This window comes from Amblyomma maculatum, chromosome 1, assembly GCF_055883805.1.
Source record: "Amblyomma maculatum isolate TAMU_Amacu chromosome 1, ASM5588380v1, whole genome shotgun sequence".
NCBI lineage: Eukaryota > Metazoa > Arthropoda > Arachnida > Ixodida > Ixodidae > Amblyomma > Amblyomma maculatum.
In genome coordinates this window covers 199,006,947-199,030,451 of record NC_139344.1, presented here as the reverse complement: position 1 = coordinate 199,030,451, position 23,505 = coordinate 199,006,947, and the positions used below count along the sequence as shown (strand labels likewise).

Sequence of the window (23,505 nt, the reverse complement as noted above, 5' to 3'; positions counted from 1 at the left end):
TGATGACGGTGATGATGGGCTCGCAACCTGAAGTTTGAAAGAGCGACAAAGTTACAAGGAGCCGGCAGCAGAGTGCATCTGTGCGAAATGTGCATCGCGCGCAAGATTATTCGAGCTTTTACAGTGACATCTGTTCCTTTGTATTCGCGCAAAGCAGGAAGCTATTATTGTTGTGTTACGGAGTGACACAACACTTTTCGCATTACGAAGAACCGGCAGCCACGGCGAGATTCTGCGCCTTCCCAGGCAGGTCGTATGAGAAGCAAAAGCGCGAAGCCTGCATAGCAGCAGTTCGCATAATCTAGTGAGCCTCTTCTCTGCGAGAGTTTCAGCTTAATTCTTATCGTTTAGCGGTACTAGCAATCGCAGTCGTGCCTCTGAGACTGGTTCGAAGGCTGGCTGCCTAAAACGAAAGCTTATTGAACCTATACCACCGACTGGCTCCCTGTTTCTCGTGCGTAGTAGGCAATACGCGTTTCTAACAGGTAACGTTAAATATGGCAATGCCTTACACAATTAACAGCATGTGATTTTATCTAGTTTCTTTTGATCCATTTCGAATTAGTGCCACAAGCACACAAAACACAACAAACGACAAGCTTCCTGAGCTCTGTATGTACACTTCTCGTCTTTTCCGCGCTGTTTTCTCAATTAAATTAAGACACCAGGCGACATTACTATGCTGTAATTGAACATCCCTGTAGCACATGATAGCTAGAATTGCCTGCCAAGTGCGCCGCGATTAGTGAAATAAGCGGCGTCAGCTGATTTACTTGGACTTGATTACAGGCGGCCGCTTTTTAAGGATAGCTAATAGCGCTGGATAAATAAGCAATTCGTTATTCATTTTCAAAGAAAGCTTTTGCCAAGGCTGCTTCGTTCGGTACTTCTCTTAAGCGCTAGTTTTAAGCTTTAGTTTGTTATTGTACAACTTAATCTCACGTTTGCAAATGGGAAACAGCCTTCAGTCACAATGCAAAGCGTCCGTAGAAAACGATCGTTCTTAGGCCAGCTAGTGCAATATTTAGAGCTGCGGCGATTCGTAAATTTACACTATACCATAAAATGCACTTGATCGATATTTCAGTTTAAAAGTAAAGTTCGCTAAGTGCTTGTCTAAACGAGCTCTAGCGTGCACATGAGTGGAGAAAGATAAAACGAACTCTCTAAACTTACGGTGCGTTCACGCAATCGTTATTGAGAATACAAAGGCACACATAATCTCCGGGAGATCATATCTGCGATATTTCAGTTCGAGCCAGAAGGCCGCAGCGTAATGAACCGCACTTACATACCTCGCGAGCCAAATATAAAAGCATGTAATACAATCCGAAACCACATGCGTCAGAACCGGTGAAGTCAGGTGATTAATCCTTGTGCCGAGCATCAAAGAAAAGGCAACAACGCGCGCAGAAACCCGGACCGTTCCTAGCTAGCAGTGAAAGTCCATTTATCATCAGAAAACCTGAAGAGTTTCGTATCTAAATCAAGGTGCACGTCGTAGGTGATCCAATCGCTCAACTTGCGACACACACTTCCTGTCCTGCTTACTACACATTACAAACATAGCATATCAATCGCCCTCCTTTAGTGGGATATGCTCACCGAAAATGACCATCAGAGTAACCTATTCCTTTAAAGGGTCTACTGTCGGAGATGACTATAAAGTTATATTGCCATATTCTGGTAGACCTGACTACGTCTTGCTGGCAGTAATGAGGGCAGAAATTATGGTGCAGGCAGGTATTTTAAAAAATAAGATTAAATTTTAAATTGATCAAGAAAGTCAGGCTTGACCAGATGGCAGCACCAAACTGTGTCCTCTCGTAACCGCTAACATGATAGTTGGCTACAGCGGTTTAAGCGAATACACTACATTTTGTGATTATGCCAGAGCATCATTAAGATAGTTATTTTTGTTCACATCAACTTAAGACAGTCTGATTTTCTTTCTCTGTATAAAGTGCAGCTAGTTACGTTGTTTAATCTTGCTCGATCCGCCTTTAAAATGCTTTAAGAAAAGGAATCCCACAGTCGACCCCGTCGCAATACCTGCAGCGGCGCTGCTGTCGACAGCGCTACTGCTGACAAGAACCGTTGTTGGTATATCTGTTATATATATTGCGAGCTTTATGTAGTCCATTTCTTCGTCACTTTATTAAAAGCCATCTTAGTCATCTCAGCTTGATTTTAGCACAATATATGCAGCCTGGTTTGTGCCATTCTCAATTTCGCCACTACAAGGCTCCTAAACCTCGCGGCTGTCGTCGTGTCCACAGAGTCGCGTACCGTTCTACTATACTAGCTAAATCTCCTGTTCCCGAAGTCAAGATTTGCAGACACCGTCTACCACTCAGAAAACGAGGCCACCATATAGAAAATTAAGTGTTAAATAGTTGAACAGTGTTTCGCAGTGCCACACTTTCACTGCCAGTTTTCGGACAAATGGCGATATGAGTCGCCAAAATTGTAAAGAACTCGGTGGTTCCCGGCTCGTCAGCCTATCCGGAGCGGTCGTTCCGGTGTTGGCAGCTAGCAGTCATATTATATAATAAAAAACGCATCGCTTCTCGAAAGGGCTGAATGCTTTGCATTAACAGATTTATAACCAAACTGAGGCTTCTAGCTAGTTGTATAGGGCGTCTTATTGCTTTCTTGTAGTCCGTATCGGAGTTGCTGGCATCGTCATGGGTCGTATTTTGCAGCCTTTCGTTTAGTTTTCTCTACTTTTGGTGCTATATCAGTAGTTGATGCATACAAGAAAAATATATGCGACAGCAGCCGGCAAGCATCAATAACAGGGTATTGGAAAGGCAAAAGAAACGAGAAGAAGCGCTGCATAATGCGCTTCAGATAGTTCATTTTAGCTACTGCGCAGCTGCACGCCTGAGTGCCACCCAAATTTACAGCACGATGAGAAAGCAGATGCTTTGTAAGCGCCTTTCCAACCAGAAATAGAGTCGTACATCCGAGTAAAGAGGGGAACGATAGGAATATGGGCCATGGGGGAAAGGGCACTCTCTCGTTGCCACAGTGCTCACAGCATCGCGTGCTCTTCCGGCGACGCCGATTGTCAGGCGCGCGGCCTAATGAGGGCGGTCCACCGGGGGCTGACAACGGCAGCCCTGCACCGTCGACCGCGGCTGCATTGTCGGAGACGATTCACTGCTTATTCTTAGCTTATGCTGAGCGAACGGGAGCCGGCGCTGGCGCTACATCCGAGGCCGCACCCCGCACCAGGTGAAGTGAGAGTTCAGTTACTTCTTTTTGATGAATGTGACCCCATTCATCGTCTTAGACTTCTTTCTTTTCCCTCCTTTCCTCTCTTTGCTACTTTCCTTCTCTTCTTCATTGCTTCGTTCTCTTGTCTCTTTTTCTTTCTTTCTTTCTTTCTTTCTTTCTTTCTTTCTTTCTTTCTTTCTTTCTTTCTTTCTTTCTTTCTTTCTTTCTTTCTTTCTTTCTTTCTTTCTTTCTCTCTTTCTTTCTTTCTTTCTTTCTTTCTTTCTTTCTTTCTTTCTTTCTTTCTTTCTTTCTTGCTTGCTTGCTTGCTTGCTTGCTTGCTTGCTTGTTTTTTCAACATGTATTCATAGTTACACTACTTAATTCAATATTTAAGTCATCATTCAACAACATTTTAGCCGCGTGACAGTTTTTGCGGCTCAGTTTCTACACCGAGGATGCCACTCTGTAATCGTAAATGGTGCTGAATAAGGCACCACTGATGGGACGTCAGGCTCAAACAGAGATCGATTCTGGGCCCTCTTCTGTGTTATTCACGCAAACGATTAAATGAAGATAGTGACTCCTACGATGATATTCCCACATGATTATGTTTTAACTTACTAATAAAACTGATCGCTGTCCGGTGTATAACATTTATACAGCATTCACGGAAGGTGTGAAAAGCGTGAAAGGAAACTGATTAGAACCAAAAAGAAATTATAGTAGTTATATAGTAAATAGTAAATATAGTAAATATAATAGGCATTTACTTCTTCCAGAATTAAATCAAGCCGTAAACCTTTCTATGGATATAATATATATATATATATATATATATATATATATATATATATATATATATATATATATATATATATATATATATATATATATGGATTTCAAGGGAAGGAAAGCGTAGCAGGGGGCGGCAGAAAGTTAGGTGGGCGGATGAGATTAAGAAGTTCGCAGGGGTCAAGTGGATGCAGCTAGCACAGAACCGGGTTAAGTGGAGAAATATGGGAGAGGCCTTCGCCCTGCAGTGGGTATAATCAGGCTGATGATGATATATATATATATATATATATATATATATATTACGCATTTCAGTTCAATTCAGTCGTTCAGTCGTGTCCGACTCTTCGTGACCCTATGGACCTTATTACGACAGGCATTTATTTTGCATACTTCTTAGCTGACATCATAGCATAGATTACTTTGAGTAGTACTTGTAAATGAGTTAAATATTTACGCCGAAACTCATTGCTTATATTTTAAAACAAATGTTCGACCAGTGTATGTGCACGATATTAAAAAGATTTAGAGCTTTGTATGGGACCACAGAGAAGTTAAAAAAAAAAGAAAAAAGAAAAGGACATTTGCTAAACGCCAACTGACCACCGCTAGCTTTTTTCTTATTGCGAACAGTCAACTAGCCCAGCTTTTCACCCTGCCTGCATGGCTTTATATACTGGGTGATTTTTTAAAATCTTTTTTACTGTTTACCGATTTGCGAAACTATGAGCGATGGCTCGATGCAGTCTGTGCAGATGGGTTGCAAAACAAGGCCGACATTGTGTACGTTATACAGCTTAATGATTACACGATTAATTAAATAAGATATATTATCTATGGCTAATACTTATAGCCCCATGCCCGCTAGGAAAATTTAAAACGGGGACTTACCTTTGGTGCTTACGGCCTGCAGTTGCGTATCATATTGCCTCTAAATATCTAGGTGCGACTTCGGTGTCCGCAGCTTAGGCAAGCAACTTATTTTCATCTCTGACGAAACCTCTGGATAACTACGAACATCGTTTTTAGCTTTTTTAGCTTTCCAGACGCTATAGTTTGCTACGTGTGTTTATGCTATGCGTGTGCGTTAATTATTTATTATAGCGGTTCTACTGGCTAAACCTAATGAAATAAAGGCATCGTAAATATGATATAATTAAACAAGCATGTCCGTCTACCTGAAATCCGTTATCAACAAGCCAGTCAGTGAGCAAATATTATGACACTGTGACATGCACTTGCGAAAATTCTTATTTCTAGCTGCATATTAAAGGTGTTAAACATATACATCGATTCTTCTCATCGCATATTTTTCTCGAGAAAAAAAAAAAAAAAAAAAAAAACGAACAGCATTCTTTTTTCGAGGTGCTTTAAAGGCATTATTAATTGTCGCACAATCCACTTTATAAAATAATTTCGAATGCTTTTCAGATTTGCAAATAAAGGTTATCCGATTCTAAGCAAAGTTAGCCACTTCTCAAAGGAAAAAAATAGTTAGTGTCTTTTTTTTTTTTTTTTTGTACTACAGCACTTCTAGCACAACACGGTGGATCTCGCCGATTTCTGGATTCCGTCCCCCTAACCGAGCGTTTGTACGACAGAAAACAAGCCTAGCATTGCTATGCATGGTTATACTATGACTTGCTATGAGTGACCTCGAGTACCATCACTGAAGTCAGTCAAAGCTCATTGGTACTGATTATCAATAATTGGCCTGCGTAAAGCACATGTCAAGAAATTAAGTCTGAGCGTGCTGACTGTACACTAGGCTTGTTAGGCTCAGTTATACCTAATAGGCCTAACTAACTCTACATGTACGTAAAGTCACGTTACTCTAGTACGTTGCTGTCTGAGTACAGATGGTCTTTGAGTACTCGTTTCTATGGTTAGGCATTTTCAATAGGTCTAATGAGCATATTTAGTGCGAAAGCATCTCAGAAACTTCGTGCAGAAACAAAACGTGAATATGTGCCAAGGCAGAACAGCGCAAGCTACACAGGGACAAGAAAGGAAGACTAGACACACACAGCACTGTGTGTGCCTCGTCTTCTTTTCTTGTCCCTGTGTAGCTTGCGCTGTTCTTCCTTGAGATGAACCAACTAGCCCGCGATGTGTTATTCAAGTGAATATGTGTTCTAATTTGACTCTACGTGTTTGCGTATTTTCTCCCCCTTTAGGATATTCTAGTGGGCACCTAATTTGAAACATGATAGTGCATATTTCTTTTCCCCGCCGGGGTGGTGCAGTGGTAAAACGCCCGACTACTGTGCCGGAGTTCCCGGGTTCGAACCCGACCACGGCAGCTGCGTATCGATGGAGGCGAAACGAAGTGGCGTCCGTGTGCTGTGCGATATCAGCGCACGTTAAAGATCCCCAGGTGGTCGAAATTACTCCGTAGCCCTCCACTACGGCTCCCCTTTCTCTCTTTGCACTTTCACTCCCACCTTCCTCCCTTCCCTTACGGCGCGGTTCAGGTGTCCACATAGCAAGTGTGACAGATACTGCGCCTTTCCTTTCCTGTGAACCAAATATTATTTATTTTTATTATTATTTTTTCCCTTCCGTGTACTTTAGTAAGAACCATAAACGTTTTAAAATGAACTTGTTCAACATTATCTGTGTCTGCTTACCACAGTATTTTCAGTACGGGGTCCAAATTGCCAAAGAATCCTCAAGCAGTATATTGATTCCTTGGGTCTTGGCGGCCTCGATATTCCAGGCCTGTCTTGGAACTTCGGTGTTGTAACTTACGCCCACCTCTTTCTCAGTGAATTGTATTCTCACCGGAAATTGATTTCGGTCCTCCCTTGCGAATACAATCTTCCCTGAAAGAACTTTATGGCATGCACCTTGAAAGAAAGAGTGCACATGAAGCAATACTTTTTAATTAAGGGTACGTTCATTATCCTGAAGCAAGTCGACGATACTTCGTAATCGGGAGTAATTTTTTTCCCTTTGCTTTATACGTTTCGAGAGATGGGAATCAAACTCATGAACGTGTATCCATCCTGGTATGACAACATAAACAATAGGCCTGAGAATATTGCAATATGAAAAGTCCCCTTTATTTCTAGCTTTCAGCATTCCCCGCCTGAGAGGAATGCCAGTTATTCCTAGAACTTGACAGGAATACTGACCTATCTCAAATTCTTAATTATAACTAAGCACGTAAAGCAGCAATTATTATAGTCATTACTGAAGAGACTAAGGGCACCCACTTATCGCTCTGCAAATAATCGCCATCGAGGCTTTTGGTTAGATTCGACCAGAAGGGAATGAAAAGGCTTGGCCCCATAGAAACAAGCTATAAGCATCCTGATGAAGTTACTAAACCAACCTATGTGTTCTTAAGTATCGCAATGTACTCCTTGATGTCGCTTCAGGACTTGTATCGTAATCTTAGAATGACTCGTTAAGTATGCCATAGAAGGAACGCTAGCAGACGACGGACAAGAAAGAGGACACACACATGAGTTTCTCTTCCTTGTCCGTCGTCTGCTAGCGTTCTTTCACTGACAACGAATAACCATCTCGCCCAGCAGCATACCTTGTTCGTTAGGTATACGTTAAGGCTTCGGCCACTTCTCTCTCGACGGGAAGTCATCGTTCGGCCCTGCGGCACTGCTACTTCGGTGCTTCGATATCCTTCCTGAAAGCAGTAATAAGGGCTAAGGGCTCTTTCTCTTGCATCCATTTGCCATGCCACGAACCGCGCTGAACGTGTGAGGTACGCCACTGTGTGCGCTGTTTTTTTTTTTTTTTTTTTTTTTTTTTTTATCCTCCCGGTGGGTTAAAACAAAATTCCAATTTTGCTTGCAATATGAGACGTCACTGTTCGCGAGAGTTTCTCGTGTTGCATTCATTTACTGGCTTCCGCCGGTATGGAGGAACCAGTGTCAGTAATGACGCAGAAGGCGCAAACCTCGGGCGAAGAAAAGAGAACGAACGTGCTGCGATTTGGGTGTTTGTGAAGAATTTGGGAAAATCACGCAGCTCGTGGCCTCCTCTCCGATTTCCTTTTTATCTCCCTTGGCCGCTTCGGGTGGAGAACCACGAACTGGGCTCGCAGATCCAGAATAAAAAATGCACGACCGACTTGAGATGCAACGTTCCGATTGAGCTCTTGCAATGGCTGCGCCTCGTTCCACAATGTGCGTCTTTACACCGTTCGCTTATGAATGATAAAAGGGCCGCCTCGAGTGGTCCCTGCTCCTCGGAGCGCGAGCCGCCGGCGCCTGGCAGCGCGCCGTCCGCCCACCACTCACCTGCTCCCCCCGCGGGGACGGGGGCGGAGTGCTCCAGCCGCCCCGCCATTTCCTTACGGCCGCTTTTCTTCGCCTTCGGGTTTTCCTTTTTGCCGCCGCTGCTGCTGCTTCTCCTGCCCCTTTAAAGTGCTGGTCGGCAAAGCTTACTCTCGCTGCCAGCAGCGCTATGGGAAAAGAGCTTTGTTGCGCCGTTTCCTGCTTCCTGTTTGTCCTCTCAAGAGCGAAGCCTGCTGACGTCGCTCAATTGCGAGCGCGTATAAGGAGCCAGGGGAAGGAGAAAAATTCAAGCGAGGGACGAAAGTCTTGGCTCTTACTGTTTGTCTGCGTTACTGCAAATTCGGGGCAGCGGAGAAAGCTTGGATGGAAGGTTTCGGGGCGAGAAACTGACAGCGGGGGATCAAACCCCGGGTTTAACTGTCTGAGCAAAGCATCGCGATTTACCTTTGCTCATTGGATACTTTGAGGGAGATTATTCGCGGAGAAAAAGCGCAAATCTATTGGCGAAACTTTAGGCACACAATTTTTCGCTTCGCGAATACAAGCCTTCCTAACTATTTCTCTCACTTCTTCACCCTAAGGGAGGGTAAAAAGAAAGCCCCCCCCCCCCCCCCCCTTTTTTTTATCTCCGCTTTTCTTTTGCGCCATTTCACGATGCGCCGCTTATATATCCTAACAGTGAGGGAAACAGATTTCACCGGACAATCAATTGCCTTGGCGCCGTAAACGGCACTGCCTCGAGGAAGCCCGACAGCACACTAAGCGGTACTAATCGCCAGGACGCTATCTTTATATCTGGAGGTGACGCAACCGTCTTCCAATGATAGCGACGTGCCACAATCCGCGAAGGATGTGCGTCATACGGCCCATATTTTTATTTTTGTCGTTGCGGTTCTCTGTCACAACATAAGAATAGAATTCTCGATGTAAATTAATGCACTTGTGCCCATCGCTGTAAGGTGCCTATGAATTAACACTAGGAAGAATGGTGAGGAGGTTATAGACGATCTGTATACGGCCCGCAGCAGCTAGGTATTTTGAGGAATGTCATAGATATCAGGCAAATAAAAGCCCACTTACCATGTGTGCCACTGTACAGAGGTTCGGCAATGCTTCCTCTGCAATCTGACTCTACGAATTGGGCATCTATTTTTAATTCCTGCCCAAAGTTGTTAATGAAGATTTCATCCCATCGTCATAATAATGAAATAAAGACTATTAAGTGTGCGCCGCGACCTTCTGTCACGGCTGAAATGTGATCCCTACCATAGGCTGAACAGTATCCATGTATTCATGCCGCCTCTTTTCGTCGCGAGCAACTTCACTCTTCGTCAGGCGCATTCATCTTGTATATTTATTTCACTTCGTTTGTTGGACAATCTCTATGCAGAAGCCTAGCGAAGCACCTTGGAGGAAGACCGTGTACAGTGCCTAACCTCTTCAATGTGTTTTGCGGCGTCTGTCTCTGAAGACCACCCGTGTGCGTGTCCCGCTTTGTAAAGAACAGAACCGCGTTTGACGACATGCAACAGCACGTCCCATTAATTTATATATACCGGAAGACACCGCGGCACACGCAACTAAAGTTAGGGTAATGAAAGCGCCCCTGCGCTTGTTTCTGCAGTCGAGCCATTTCGACCCGCTCTTGTTTTCGCCGCATCGTCCTGGTCACACGCAATTTTCACCGCGCTGCCGCAACAGTTTTGTAAGCCATTTGAAGGTGTCTTTCGCGTCTTTTATTAGAAATTATGGACGCTGCCCCAGAACTTTGTGCACCCTCAATGCATGCGGCTGTAGGACGCGCACGACGCAGTAATGGCTTCCAGTTTAATTAAATTATGATTATGGCCTTCCGGTGCGCCACTAAGCGACAACCGCACCTTGTTTCACAGAATAAGAAAGACCGTTAAGTACGCTTAAAAAACATTTTTTTTTTGTCGCTTTGCTTCATTTTTTCACTGTAACATGTTGGAAATTGCAAAAGCGGAGCTCCTCGCACGTTTTCTCGCCTTTCTTTTATTGTCTCCCTTTCTGCATGTAGGGCTGAGCTTCTTTTTCTTGACATTTCACTGGCGCACCTATGAGGACCCAGTACTGCAATGTTTTCTCTTGCGCGCCGTTTTCGGGCAAGAACCTTCACGAGTGCTCAAAAAATGTTGGCAGCGAGAGTAGGCACGTTTCCCGGTTTGCAGCAAAATTCGTTCAGCGGCCCACCATGTACATGGGCCGGCATTTCGCAACGCCCTACTTTCAAGACTTTCCCGGACCCTCGTGAGAGGCGCCCAGAGGCACCATGCCAAGATGCGCTCGTGTAGTCCTCTGGGCTGCCTGCCGGAGTGCTGAGGGCGTTGCAGTATTTTCAAGGCATAAACTTGGTGAGGCAAGGCTCTTTGAGTTCTTCACGCAATGGGATTGCAGAGCCGAGAGCGGCAGGCAGACAGGACTAGATGTAGATTATGGCCGCGTGTGCCTGTATTCTCTTTCGACATCTCCATGTTCCGGCCTACAGCGGACTGCGGGACTTATGCGGCGCAGACTGTAAGCCGCCCAGACGCGGCGCTTACGGTCAACCCGTCAAAGACGAGCTCTATCTTAACGTGAGTCATTAAAAACTTGCGCCGAGAAAATTATGGGACTGTTGAGAAACATCGGCTGACGTCTCTTCTACATTGTATTAACGAGGTTCGGAACGTTTAGCATGAATAAGCGCGCAGAGGCAACCGTAAGTTCTGCCTATCACTGTCGGTCTTTGTGCTCAAGCTATTCCATTCATTGCACCCGAACTTTCTCTAGATAATATTTAATATTTAGTGTTTAAAACATATAACTGTATCGTGTTTTTTATTTCATGGATGCAAGTTCTGAGAAGCGTTAATTTTTTTCTGTGGCCGTCCCTTACTTATAGCAGAATGCACTGAATGCGTAGCGAATTATGCTATGTCTTGAGGAAATAGAACGATAGGGTGAAAATTTTGCCTCAAAGAGTGCTGTCGTTTAGTAGTGATGAGGCTCATTTTGAACACAAATTTCAAAGCAGCAAGCTGAATTTTAGGGTGCGACGCATGCCTATTGGTGACACTCGAAGTTGGCCATTGCGTAGGTCTGAGCCTCTTGACGCTTTTGAAGTGCGCTACCGCCGAAGCAAACGCAAGGACGAAATGCGAAACCGCACAGTCAATTGAGACGTGTTCCATGGTTCTCGTCATTCTGGCGAAGAAAGCTTCTTGTATCACTCTGACCACGGCCGATAACAGTGCTTTATTACGCACGGGGCTTTTCAGCAGCGTTAGTTGCGAGGAGTTAATATTCACTGCTAGACCCATGCATAGCGACTGTAACTATCAAGGATGAACTTTTTTTTAGTTTACTTATAAAATACGGATATTTTATATAAAACATTCTGAGAAATATTTAGATCTTTTGTGAAATTGTTTTTTGGGCATAATTTTTTCACGTATTGTATAACTTAACGATAGCAATCGATAAACATTAGAAGCAATTTTTTTCTACACATCGAAAGCTAAACTATTCCCGGCGACATGTGCATAATAAGTATCGTATAATACCTCACTGTTGTCTCACCTATAGCAATGGCCTTGGATGTCGCATATATTTATATATTTCTTAAGCAGAACAACTCCACAACTGGCTCATTTAGTTCTTCATTTTCAACTCCAATCGTAATGTAGGAGCAGAATATTTAGCGCGGTGTTCTAGTTTGCCTTTGATATTATTACCCGAGTTGGGTGTAAGCATCCTTGGCGCCAAGAATAGAAAACGATCGATTGTCGACTGCGTTTCTTGACCCATGCAAACTTCACCGAGCAAGACGTTGCTGTAGGGTAAGTTGTTGTAATTTCGCGTCTCCTTCGTTCCCTACGCTTAGCGCCTTCATTTTTTCAGCATCCTCTCGTGACTATACAATCTAGTTCGTGCATTACCGCGCACAAACATCCACGAGGTCAAAGCAGCTCCAAAATATTGACACGTGCAACAACTCTTACAATATCTCGAAAGAGACCTCGTTATGCCGAAACCTTTGCTCGAAAGTTGTATTTTTCAATGTCGTTATCTGTCGAGTGGTGCTGACAAGAGTGTGTGCATATTGTTGCGTGGTCGGCTATCTAAAAGGAGCTCCTTGAATTTCGATAAATCGTTCTTCTAGTGATCTACCACCAGCAAGGCTACCATTTCTTTGTTGTGGTGTGTCCATGTGCCTAGGATGAAACTTTCTTTTTCCCTAAAAGCAAATATTCTGTCCTTCTCTGAATGACGGTATTCGTTTAATTAGCTGTCCCTAAAGGATCATAACAAAACATAAACGTAAAGGTCATATCACTGTAAAATGATGTAGGCAGTACTTTATGTGCTGCGTATGTCAAATTGAGACTCCAACCTTCTTATTATTTCCATCTGTTGAGAGAAGAGCAAGGTTGTCCCTTAACACTAGCTGTTGTACACTACCGACCTGCTCAGTGAAATGTTATTGCCGCGACTAAAAAGCCTGAGATGGGGGGGGGGGGGGCAACTTAATTAAGCAAAAGTGTGGCCCTCCTCATATTATTGCATGCCTCGTGAGAAAAATGGGGGCACTCATCGGGCATAGCACTCCACAAAAACCACCCCGAGGGCAAACACGAGAGTAGTAAGCGCCGGTCGCGTGCGTTGCACAATAGCAGTTCGAAGGGGAGCGGGTCCAATCGCGCCCGTCGTCTCAGGTGAAACGTTACTCAAGAGCACAGATGACATGGCGCCATCTGCCGCACCGCCGTCGCAGCTTTGCCGCTCACGAGCACGGAACCAAACGAGGGCCGACCCTATCATGCCAGCCGCCTAACGGTAATGATAAAGTTAACCAGGTTCCAGAAACACATTCTCCAGCCGCACTTTCTTTCTAACGACGGTCGCACCTTGCTGATGATACGGCCAGAGAGGTCCAGTCGCGAAACCTGTTTCGCCCTTCTTTTTTGCTCCCCTTCTTTTACCTCGCCGTTTTTCTTTGCTTGATGTCTTTGTTCTGCATCGTCGCACCTAGGGTTCGCGTGTGGCGTGCGCTTAAGACACCGAGAAGCGAACCGGCCCTTGTTATATATGTGTTTAGGTCTTCTTGCAGTTTTACTTTCTCCTTTTCTCTTCACTTGTCTTTTGTGCTCGTCGTCCTCTGTGATGGGTGATGGTGGGTTGGGGGTCGGTAATGACCTAAGTCCGTGCAAATTTGCAGCCGCATCTCATCAACATTGGACTAACCTGGCCTGTGACTCAGTGTTTTGCATAATAGCATCGCAATCGCGTGCCCGCTGCGCTGGCTCTCCTTTGCATTATTTAGGCGCAAGCTCTGTATCCCCATTTGTGAGCGTAGTTTTTTTATTGTTCGATGCGCTCTCGGGTATTCTCTCGCTTCATTTTCTCAGCGCGTAGCCCGAAATGCTGGATCATGAGAGGCTCTTATTTTGCTGTGGCCAACAGTTGAGGGAAGATGAGGGCATCGTTACACAACACGAAGAGGAATGCAGCGCTGAGGTGCGAAGCCTGTTCCCTTTCATGTGTGCAGCGAGTGGAGGTGCCCAAGCAACGATGAGCGAATTACGCGCACTTTGAACTGAGACTGTTGAAATCGTCCATGCGTAGATGCACACGATAGCAGTTTTTAAATTATTTGCATCTCTGTGCCTGTGCGTCAGATGTCGGAAAAAAAAATTGAGGGCAAAGTATGTGAGAATGAGCAAGTTAGTGGGAACGTATCCATGTTCCCTGCCCAATTATGCCTATTTAGAGCTTAGCAGTGACTATAGCTTTGCTCAGCTAACACCCCAAGTGTATCTAAGCTATGATTTCCAGCACTGTCTTATCATCTGATCTTGTCCCCTAAGCCTATGTCAGCATTTAAGCGCAATGACAAAATATTGCTGACCATCGGCTCTGTCGTTACTGCTCTTGTTCGTCGCCTTTCAAGCTCTCTGCTGTACTTCATGCAGCCTGAGTTCCGTAAAGGTTTTGAAAGGGGCAGCACTACATAGTACACGGCTACGAAGGACACAAAACGCACGCCGGCTCAGTTTTTCGTTGGGGTTTTGGGGTTTCTTTCGAAGCATGGCGTCATCTGGAGAAAGCGTCGACCTCAGCAAAGCAAGTCATTTTCCTTTCTTCGCTCCGCAAAGAAACGCCTTGAGCGCGTCTGCCCGAGAGTACGTTCCGGACGTGAGGCTACTTTCTGCCATTGCGTGCGGGCTTCGCTGCGGACATACCCACGCGCCAGCACTAATATTATGCAGCACATTTCACTCGGGTTAGCGCGCTCAGCTACTGCGGTTTGCTTTGTTTCACATTTGTTCATCGGAGCTAATTATCGACTATGTCGCGAGGGCTTCTCAAACAAATGGCTGGGCTTACAATCTCCTGAAATGAAATGTGTCGTCGGTCGCGAGCAATTCCTTTCGGGGGACCTAGGGTAGTTTTCTTTTAGCCTTTCGGGTGACACGGGTAGCCTGTTATTAATATCATCCTTCCATTCGTTTTGAGGCGATAAATTTCCAGAACTCATCAGACATCCATTATTGCGACCCCGCCTGAAAACTAGGCAATCGTCCTCACGTGGTGAGTTTTGATATTCCTGGATAACCCCCTAAATTTGGAAGTTCATTAGCGTTTGCGTCGTTCGTGCCTGCTTAATGCTAGCTTCACATATTTCATCGCATATTTGAATTCACTGAAGCTTTCTCTTTGGAACAGTGGATAAATAGCTTGAACTTGGAAGAAAGTACAGAAAGAGGACCTACACAAAAATGCTCCCTCTCGCAGAATTTGTCTTCAGTTCGGAGCATTTCAGTGGTTGCCCTTTTTGTATGTATTAAAAGGGGGTTCAGTGGTAAGCCGACGCATGGTTGTTATGCAGCTAGGAACGCGCCTTTGCTGTATTTGGTGTCCATGAGTATAAATCGTTCTGTTGCTTTGTTCTGTGCGAATCATTGTATCTTAGACATTTTCGGGGTGAGTACCCATCGTGTTAAAAAATGTTGCCACTCAATATCAGTAAAATTGTTTTGGCGCAAGTACTACATTGTATTGTTTTCTTTGTGAAAGTTTTATTTCCACATTCATGCTTCGCTTTGCTTAGGATTTCTAGAAATTCGCTTCCCGCGGGGCCTGTTTAGCCTCCTCTAGCTCGATTTTATCTTCGAGAAACAGGGCCGTATAAGCCCAACAACAGTAAAAAAAAAAACTGCTAGTGTTCGTCCAATTCTTAACCTCTGAGATGGCAAACTATTTTAAATTAATCTATCGTCCTGACAAAACCAGGTGCCCTCAACGTGAAAACTTGGTTATAGGCAGGGTTCCTGGCGTTACCGTATGAAAGGCCTGCAGCTCTAAGATTAATTTTTAATTATACTTTCAGTTTCCCTTTTCCTTTGTTTGCGAAATTTACTTTTCTGTCAGAGAAGCCAGAAGAAGTTGTCAATACACGCCCAGGCACGCACAAGAACCGCAAGTCTCGACAGAACTCTCATAAGTACTTTTAACGCATTGCATTCCTTTAGCTTCTCTATGTTTGGCATAAGTTAAAACGCTGCTGGTAGGAAACGTGCAGAACTTAATTTTTTTATTTTGCAGTTTACTGCATATTCAAATCCTAGTTCAGCCTTTTTTGCGCTAGCAACACTAACAGTTCAAGCGAGCACGCTGCGCCTGCTTGGCGCGAGTAAACAGATCTCAGAGTACTTGGAGTCTTGAAGAGAAAAAAGAGAGAGAGAGACTACTCGCGCGAAGAGCAGTATTAGGAGGATAAGAACGTACCATATAGACAATGTAAGCGACACGAATTATGTAAGCGTGCGCTGCTGCTTCCGAAAGGGAATTTCGCCAGGCTCATGGAGCGCCGTCTACGTGTGCTTTTATAGTGGGCTCGTTGTATTTAGTAGCTCATTTTTCGGTGCCATGCGGGCCATTTTGCAGTTCCCTACTCACTAATGTATTATTTTTCTTGCCCATTCCTCTTTCTAGGCAGGTGAATGATTTCGAGGATGCGGGGAAAGCGCTTTCGGGTGGGAAACCACCCAAGCGCAGGTGCTTGAGCACGCCGGCGTCGCCCTCGTTGTGTCCTTCCCCCGATGGTCCCTGCTTTTCGTACAAACCTACAGCGCAGTGGCGAATCCCGCTCGGAGCCACAGAGCGACGACGCCGAAGGCTAAAGTAAGTAGCACGCTTCCCTATGCAAGCGCTTCCTTTGGTTCGTCTTCCCCACGGGGAGGCTAAGCCCTATGGTACGGCACTTTCTACTGACTAAATGTCGCCACTTTACCCTGCGTCATTTAGGCAGTAAAGCACTGTGCGCTCTTTTTGTAACGCCTTGCCGTTCCACCTTTCGAGACGGCTGGACCTTTGCATGTATGGACAGTGAAATGCAGACGGCCTGCGGGAGACTGGCTGACACACAAAAACCTGACCCTTTTCTCTGAATCAGACGTCGTGACTAGTACTCGTGCTTTCGACTTGATGGATGCAGTGGATGGATGATGGAGGGGCAACACAGGCTGACGCGTGATGTCTGCGTCCATCGAGAAAGAACAAGTCCATACTGGCATTCCAAGTCCTAATCTAAACAATGGTTTAAAGTTAGGTAGCTCAGACACGACTCACGTGGCGAGATGCGCCCGGTCATTTGGAAGAGATATGACGTTTATTTTTTTTTTTTTCATGACCGAATAACTCATCCCTGTACGAAACTATTCTGGCACATGCGCAATAACCTCCCTTTCGTTATTTGAGTAGCCTTAGCGAAGAGGCTAAAGCTCGCGCTCTTTCAAAAAAGTTCTATTTTTGAATTATGCTTTCAGCTATGGTGTTTTTGGACAACTGGAACGGTGCTGAATTATGAGCTCTAAAAGAGAATTCTTTTTTATATATATATCTGTGTAATTTTCCGGAGGTACTCAACGGAGCGTGATTTGTGCGCATTAGTAAACGATGCAAGGAAATAGTGTGAATTGAGGTGCGCACTGGTGCAAATCGCAGACATGACGAATTGACACCAATGGACGTATCCTCACACAGGTCAAATCTAATCAGCCAGTATGGCACATGTTCCAAACCTATGGTGTGTTACGCACTCATAGTCCTACAAATGCCCTGGTGTCATGCGAATGATGTATGCAAATGAACACGACAGCTGGAGCTCCCTTTACCATCTACAGGCGCAGGTTTACGTGAGCTGGTCTGGAGTCAAAATTTGCCTGCAAAGCCAGCCAGCAGCTGCATACAATACACGGGCAAGCAACAATATATGAAAGATGTGAAGGGAAAAAAAAAAGAATTTGTCAAAGTTTTCGCAACGCCGTGAGTGATCGCCCGCTGCCACAGGTTGAGGGATACTACTCCACAGTGCTTGCGGCACTTGGAACGAGGCGAGCTAAGGTAGAGCTGTTGAGCCATGCAGGTTTAGTAGCGGCCGTTCTAATGTGGCGCTGACTGGCGGATTGGGTAGGTAATGATGTCAAATGATAATTTTTTGAGCATCAGAAAGCACAATAGAGGTGTGTTGCGCAGAGTCTGATATTGTGTAACCAGCAGCCTACGCTCTACAAGCAGTGACTAGGGTTTCAATAAGGTGCAAGCAATGACGCTGAGGTTCAGCGTTTTTAACGCACAGCATGCAGATAACACGTATTTCGTGAATAATGCACGAATCCTCTCCCTGTATTCGCAATCTTTTATGGGCAATGAAGCACAGAACTTTGCCCGTTATGAGTGGCATTGTCAAAGAACAAAGGAAACGATTTTGAATACTGGCAGTATGTCTGAGTGCGTTCAGAGTGCCTAATGTCTTAGTAGGATGAATGGATGGTTGGAAACTCAGCCTTGTCCTTCCATTGCAGCCGTATGATTGCAATTCGGTGCATGACATCAACGTTGATGTGAACGATAGCTTCATGAACTTAATTAATAACGATGAGTAATTACTCGCTCGTTGATACGCTACGAAAATCCAATGCGCTGCGATGTCAAATGAGAACTAGTCCCATGAGTGGTTTTGTGCTGATGCATACCGAGAAATTGTTTCTGTTCAGTCAGCGGCGAATAAATCCTGATTTCGTTTGACTCTGTTAGCCGAAGCCATTCAAACTTTCTTCTTCTGCGCCAACGTAGCCAAGCCGCATATAGTTGCAACTTTACAAACCGAGATCTCCTTACTTCATTCAACATAAAAGTGTGCGTATATATTAAGGCATCGATGTGGATATAATCCGACGCGCTCACTGCAGCCGCGAGTAAATATCAACGTGCACGGCGTCTCATCTTGAACCCGTTGGAGCCTGGATGGTCGCGCTTGTGGCGTAACGCGCCAACGGGCGCGGGGACCGCGTTCTTTTCATATCTTCCTCGGGCTTATCCCTGCGAATGCGCGGGGAGAACTATTCATGTACGCCATCAAGCACTGGAAACGGGGGCGACATTTCAACCTCATCATTGCACGCTTGAGCTGTTCGCGGATGCACAGGCTGCTTGTCAGTCATGCTCTGCTCTGCTACCTCGCGCGCCGCCGCCGCCGCCGCCGTTGCTGTTTGCTGGCTTCGTTCCGCCTGTTTCATGCGCCTCTGGAAACAGCGTAGTACCTATTGTGACATTGGCTTCCTTTTCCATAATGCATGTGTGCGCGCAAGTCATCTTGCTGGGGAACTCAAGCCGGCCGAAACGCCGGGCCGCAAAACCGACTCTCCGGAGACTAAAGCCCGGCAACCGTTACCACCCGACTTTTGTCCGTTCCGGTTACGTCGACTCCTCCAGTTGCGCGCTTCCTTTTGCCGCATTTTTCACTTTTCTCTCGCTTGTCTCGTTTTCCACTTGTCTCTGGAGTGGCGAGGAAAAAAGAACGAAAGAATGAGGACCTTCTACAGTTTCCACGCATTCCAAGGCAGGGCTAAACTTGTTTCTTTTCATCTCGTCTTCCGCCTGCGTCTTTTTGTCTCGTGCTTCGCATTTACTTATACGGGCGCCTGTCAGCTTAGGGCTTCCTTTTTTATTTCTTGCTCTCATTGAATGCACTATTTGTACAGAAACCACTGTGTCCCGACTGTTCATGTATCGTTTGCCGTCGCCGACCCGTTATCTGGCGGCGCGTGAGGCAGGAAATGGTTGTCCTTCGTGACGCCGTCGTCCCCATTTTGTTTTTCTATTCTTAATTTCTTTCTTGGGACTCAATAGTTCTTACCCAACGTCGCATTTTACTTTCTCGGCGAATAACTGCAGCTTCGCCTCACGCTCCGGAATTTATACGTCCTGCAGTAACTGAAATTTTGTTGCCTCTCTTTTGATGCACGCGATGATTGATCTACGTCCTTTGTTCCGGCATCCCAGCTTCACTGACGATGCCCGTTTCGTGGACGCATTTTGTCCGTTCTCTGCTGCCTACCCTTAAACACGGTGATCCTGTTTTCCTAGTCAATGCTGCATAACTCTCCTTGAAGAATACATATGCTGGCGCCGCTGCATTTACGTTTATACTTCACATTTATGTTAGGCGGGCCACCAACTTATATTAGTTTCTATTTATTCATGTATGGTAATGAAAAAATAAACGGCGATAAGTAACTTGAGTGCTGATGGCTTTTTCTTTGTTCTTGCGAGGCGTACGCCTCTAGCGCTGTGACCAAAGTGGGCCAAGGTATTATAATTCGTCGTCATAGCGTACCTCAAAGGACGCTACAGATTAAGACGGTCCCCGAGCTTTCGTCTCCTCATTTCAGTGCGCGGAGTTGTACTTTCCGTTGCTTTTATGTGCTCCTTTCTTGAAATGAAGTGCGTGACAAGTGGGCCGACCGCACGTATACCCTATCCGAACTTCTCAAAGCATCTGAACTTCTGCGAGCTCTTAGACTTGGAGGTCGATCACGCATCTTCTGGGAACCAAAATCTATACCCCACAACAAGTCGGCGACGCGGCGCCTGTTCCGTCTTCCACGAGAAATCGATGCATCATGCCGAGTTTGTTTATGAGACAGCGGTAAGTACTTAGATTCGATCTAACCCTCAGGCGCATCTTCTAGAGAGACTTTTTTTTATTTTTCTTAGTCTAGAAGCTACCGTGATACTATCCAATATGGCCACATGGAAGTGCGAAAAATCACGACTCTTCGCTCCTTGAAAAAAAAAAAAAAAAAAAAGAGCGTGCGCACTTTTGGCTCGCGAAGTTTGAGGAGGTTGAACATGCAAAATGCCTGCCAACTGAGAGAAAATCGTGGTATTGAATCTGCCTGTTTAACTCGAATTATCACGCAAGGCTTGTTCTTAGAAGCGGCGCACTCAATCACGTTATATATATATATATATATTTAAGAGTAGTAAAAAAAAAAGAAAGAAAACTTCTTATAGCCTAATGGTTCAAATGGCTCGTTATTTCTTTAGTAAGCAAGTGCTCTTAGCCCCCTTTTGAGAAATTATGTAAGAATAGTGTGTTACTAAGGCACTGGAGTCAAAGAAACCACTGAAAGAGGAATGACTTGGCGTGACTATTGTGTGAATCGCTTATTTAAAGCCTTCAAACAGCATGAAAACTATTTCCGCGCTAAAAAAAGAGCGGCATCTAGAACTGAGGGAGAATACGTCCCTGTTTAGCTGCAATTAAACGCAAGGCTTGCTCTTCACAGAAGCGACACTCTCTATTTCTCTCTCTCCCTCTCTCTCTATCTCTCCCTCTCTCTCTCTAGCTCTCTCTCTCTCTCTCTATATATATATATATATATATATAGAGAGAGAGAGAGAGTGTGTGGGGGGGGGGGTGTTTACACCACCGTGTTCTAGCTAAACGTAACCAATATCTTGAAAATATACGGTGTATCCTAGCCAAATGTGAGTTACGCACAACTTAATATCTTGGTTCTTGTTCGTTGAATGTGTTGGAAATCAATTTTAGACACCATGAGTGTCTGTCACCAGCCTTGAGTGATCACTTGCTTCAAGACAAAAATCAGTCACGACTTGCCATACCGCGTTCATACTAAATAGGCACAAACTAGGACCATAGTGCTTGGGTTCTTATCCTTGTTAGTTTTGTAGAACTTCTGACGGTGAACCCAAAATGTCGGCAGCTTTATATGGCGTGATTCTGAAATAGCTTCGTTTTCTATACTTCAGTAATCGACCACTCAACACAGGGGCTGTCAGAAATAATAGATAGTCCATGCAGTATACTTGTCTTCAAAAAGGTTCGACTTTCCTCCTTTCCTTGCGCTTCTCGGCAATTAGTTTGGAAAGACGTGATTATAGAAAGGCAAATCGCGGTTTGCTTGTATCAAAAGTGCTCTAGCAAACGTTCGCCTTGCCTTCTAGCCACTGGTGTCGTGAAAACAAAAGAAACGTGTGAGTACCCTTCCTAAAATCCTCCTTAGTCTGTTACTATTATCAATTTTCTGGCTTTGATATTCAGAAGACTTGGACTGATCAGAAAGCCTTTCTGCACATGCGTGCATGGAAATAAACATAATTTTCGATTGGGAAACGCAAACTGTACGAAGAACGACGAACAGAAGCACAGAACAAATTTAGGCCCTCGAAAATGATGAGCCAATATTATCTTATGGCCACACGTCTTTTTCACTTCACAACTTTCAAGATGTGTGTTCATGTTTGGCAAATTACAGTCACACCCCCACCATCACCGAACGACGGGCAGAGTGTTGGCTTTGCCACAGTAAGGATATTTTAGCGGTGGTGCACGCTTTACAGGCAAGCAAGAAAAGGCGGTCACTGCAGACTCGTGAGCTTTATCCTTGTCGCAGTGACAGCGTTTATAACAATTCGTGTGCAGAAACACGTGCGTACTGGAACAATGACTGAAATGTTGACCGACCACAAGTACCCGAATTAAGTGGAAGCCCTTCACGCTATGGCGGGCCTCCCAAACCCCTGTGGTTTTGTTTTTGGCACTTACGACAAGATCAGTAAACGGCCTATTGCTAGATCATATGCGTAACTAAGAGAAGAGAAAGTGAGAGAATTCTTGCCTTTCACCAACTACACTACACGCAGGCCTGTGTCAGCTCATATTACAGGCAGTCAGACAGCAGATGACTCATCACTCCCTCTCTCTCTCTCTGTCTATATATATATATATATATATATATATATATATATATATATATATATATATATATATATAGAGAGAGAGAGAGAGAGAGAGAGAGAAAGAGAATAGTAAAAAACAGACCTTTTTTGTGACAACTGAATGGTTCGAATAGCTCTTCTTTTTTTCTTTTTTTCTTCAGATGCCCTTGTTTGTGATATTATGTAATAATTGTATAATTATGTAATATTAGAATGTTAAAAACGAATTGTAGTGCCTAAGACACATCTGAAAGAGGTTTGCCTAAGCGTAAGAATGGCGGGATCCCTTTGAAAACTTGGAAGCTTTAAAACAGCATTGAAACTATTCCCGCGCTTCTAGAAGCGCGGAAGTATTTTAATGCCAATTATTGATACCGGCCCTCCCTCAACAGGAGAACACGAAGCATTTATGTCTTGCTGATCTCACATTTCAGGGAGAAACTTGCAGACTGAAAAAAACGCTTGAAATTAAATTGAGTAGAGGACACTGAGCTAAGGAAAAAGAAAATGTTTGTGTAACGTTAGCATCCCATATGGGAACAAAGTGGGTTAGAGAAAAAATGCGAGTTAATGGCATTCTGGTTGAAATCGAGAAGAGGAAATGGGCATGGGTATGGACATGTAATGCGAAGAGAGGCTAGCCAATGATCCGTTACGCTAACGGAGTGGACTACAAGGGAAGGCAAGTGCAGCAGTGAGGTAGGTGGACGGATGAGATTACGAAGCTTGTGAGGAAATATGGCAGCGCAGCTGACACAGAAACGAGTTGAGTGAACGTTGATGGCAGAGCCATTGTCCTGAACCCTATTTATTCAGGCTGATTGTGACAATGGTAATTACGATTGATTCCCCCTGCTCGCCTCAGGTTCTGAAAAAAAAAAAAAGAACAAAATGGACGGTGCTTTCAGTCGGAGTGGCACAGCGCCTCGCAGGCAGCAACAGCCTATTTTCATGTGCTGTTGGTTACCATGGGAGAAGTTTTGTTGTCTTTCTCTCTCGCTTCCGTCTTATCGCGTCTAATTTGATGCAGTTCTGATTTTTATATACAGGTTAGGAAACGTCTCTCCCCTGGCTAGAACTAGCTGTATTTGGTTTGCCTATGTCGGAGTTACACGATTACTGTCAAAAGACATGA

The 23,505-nt window shown here is 44.7% G+C and overlaps 1 protein-coding gene across 1 annotated transcript in view; it reads left to right on the top strand.

Moving 5' to 3' along the window:
• LOC146205351 (neural cell adhesion molecule 1-like) overlaps positions 1–23,505 on the top strand; it is a 289,648-nt gene that overhangs the window by 212,331 nt on the left and 53,812 nt on the right. The window contains exon 14 of the mRNA XM_084606946.1: positions 16,275–16,463. The gene's annotated coding sequence lies outside the window, so the exon portion shown is untranslated. The remainder of the gene's footprint in view (positions 1–16,274; positions 16,464–23,505) is intronic.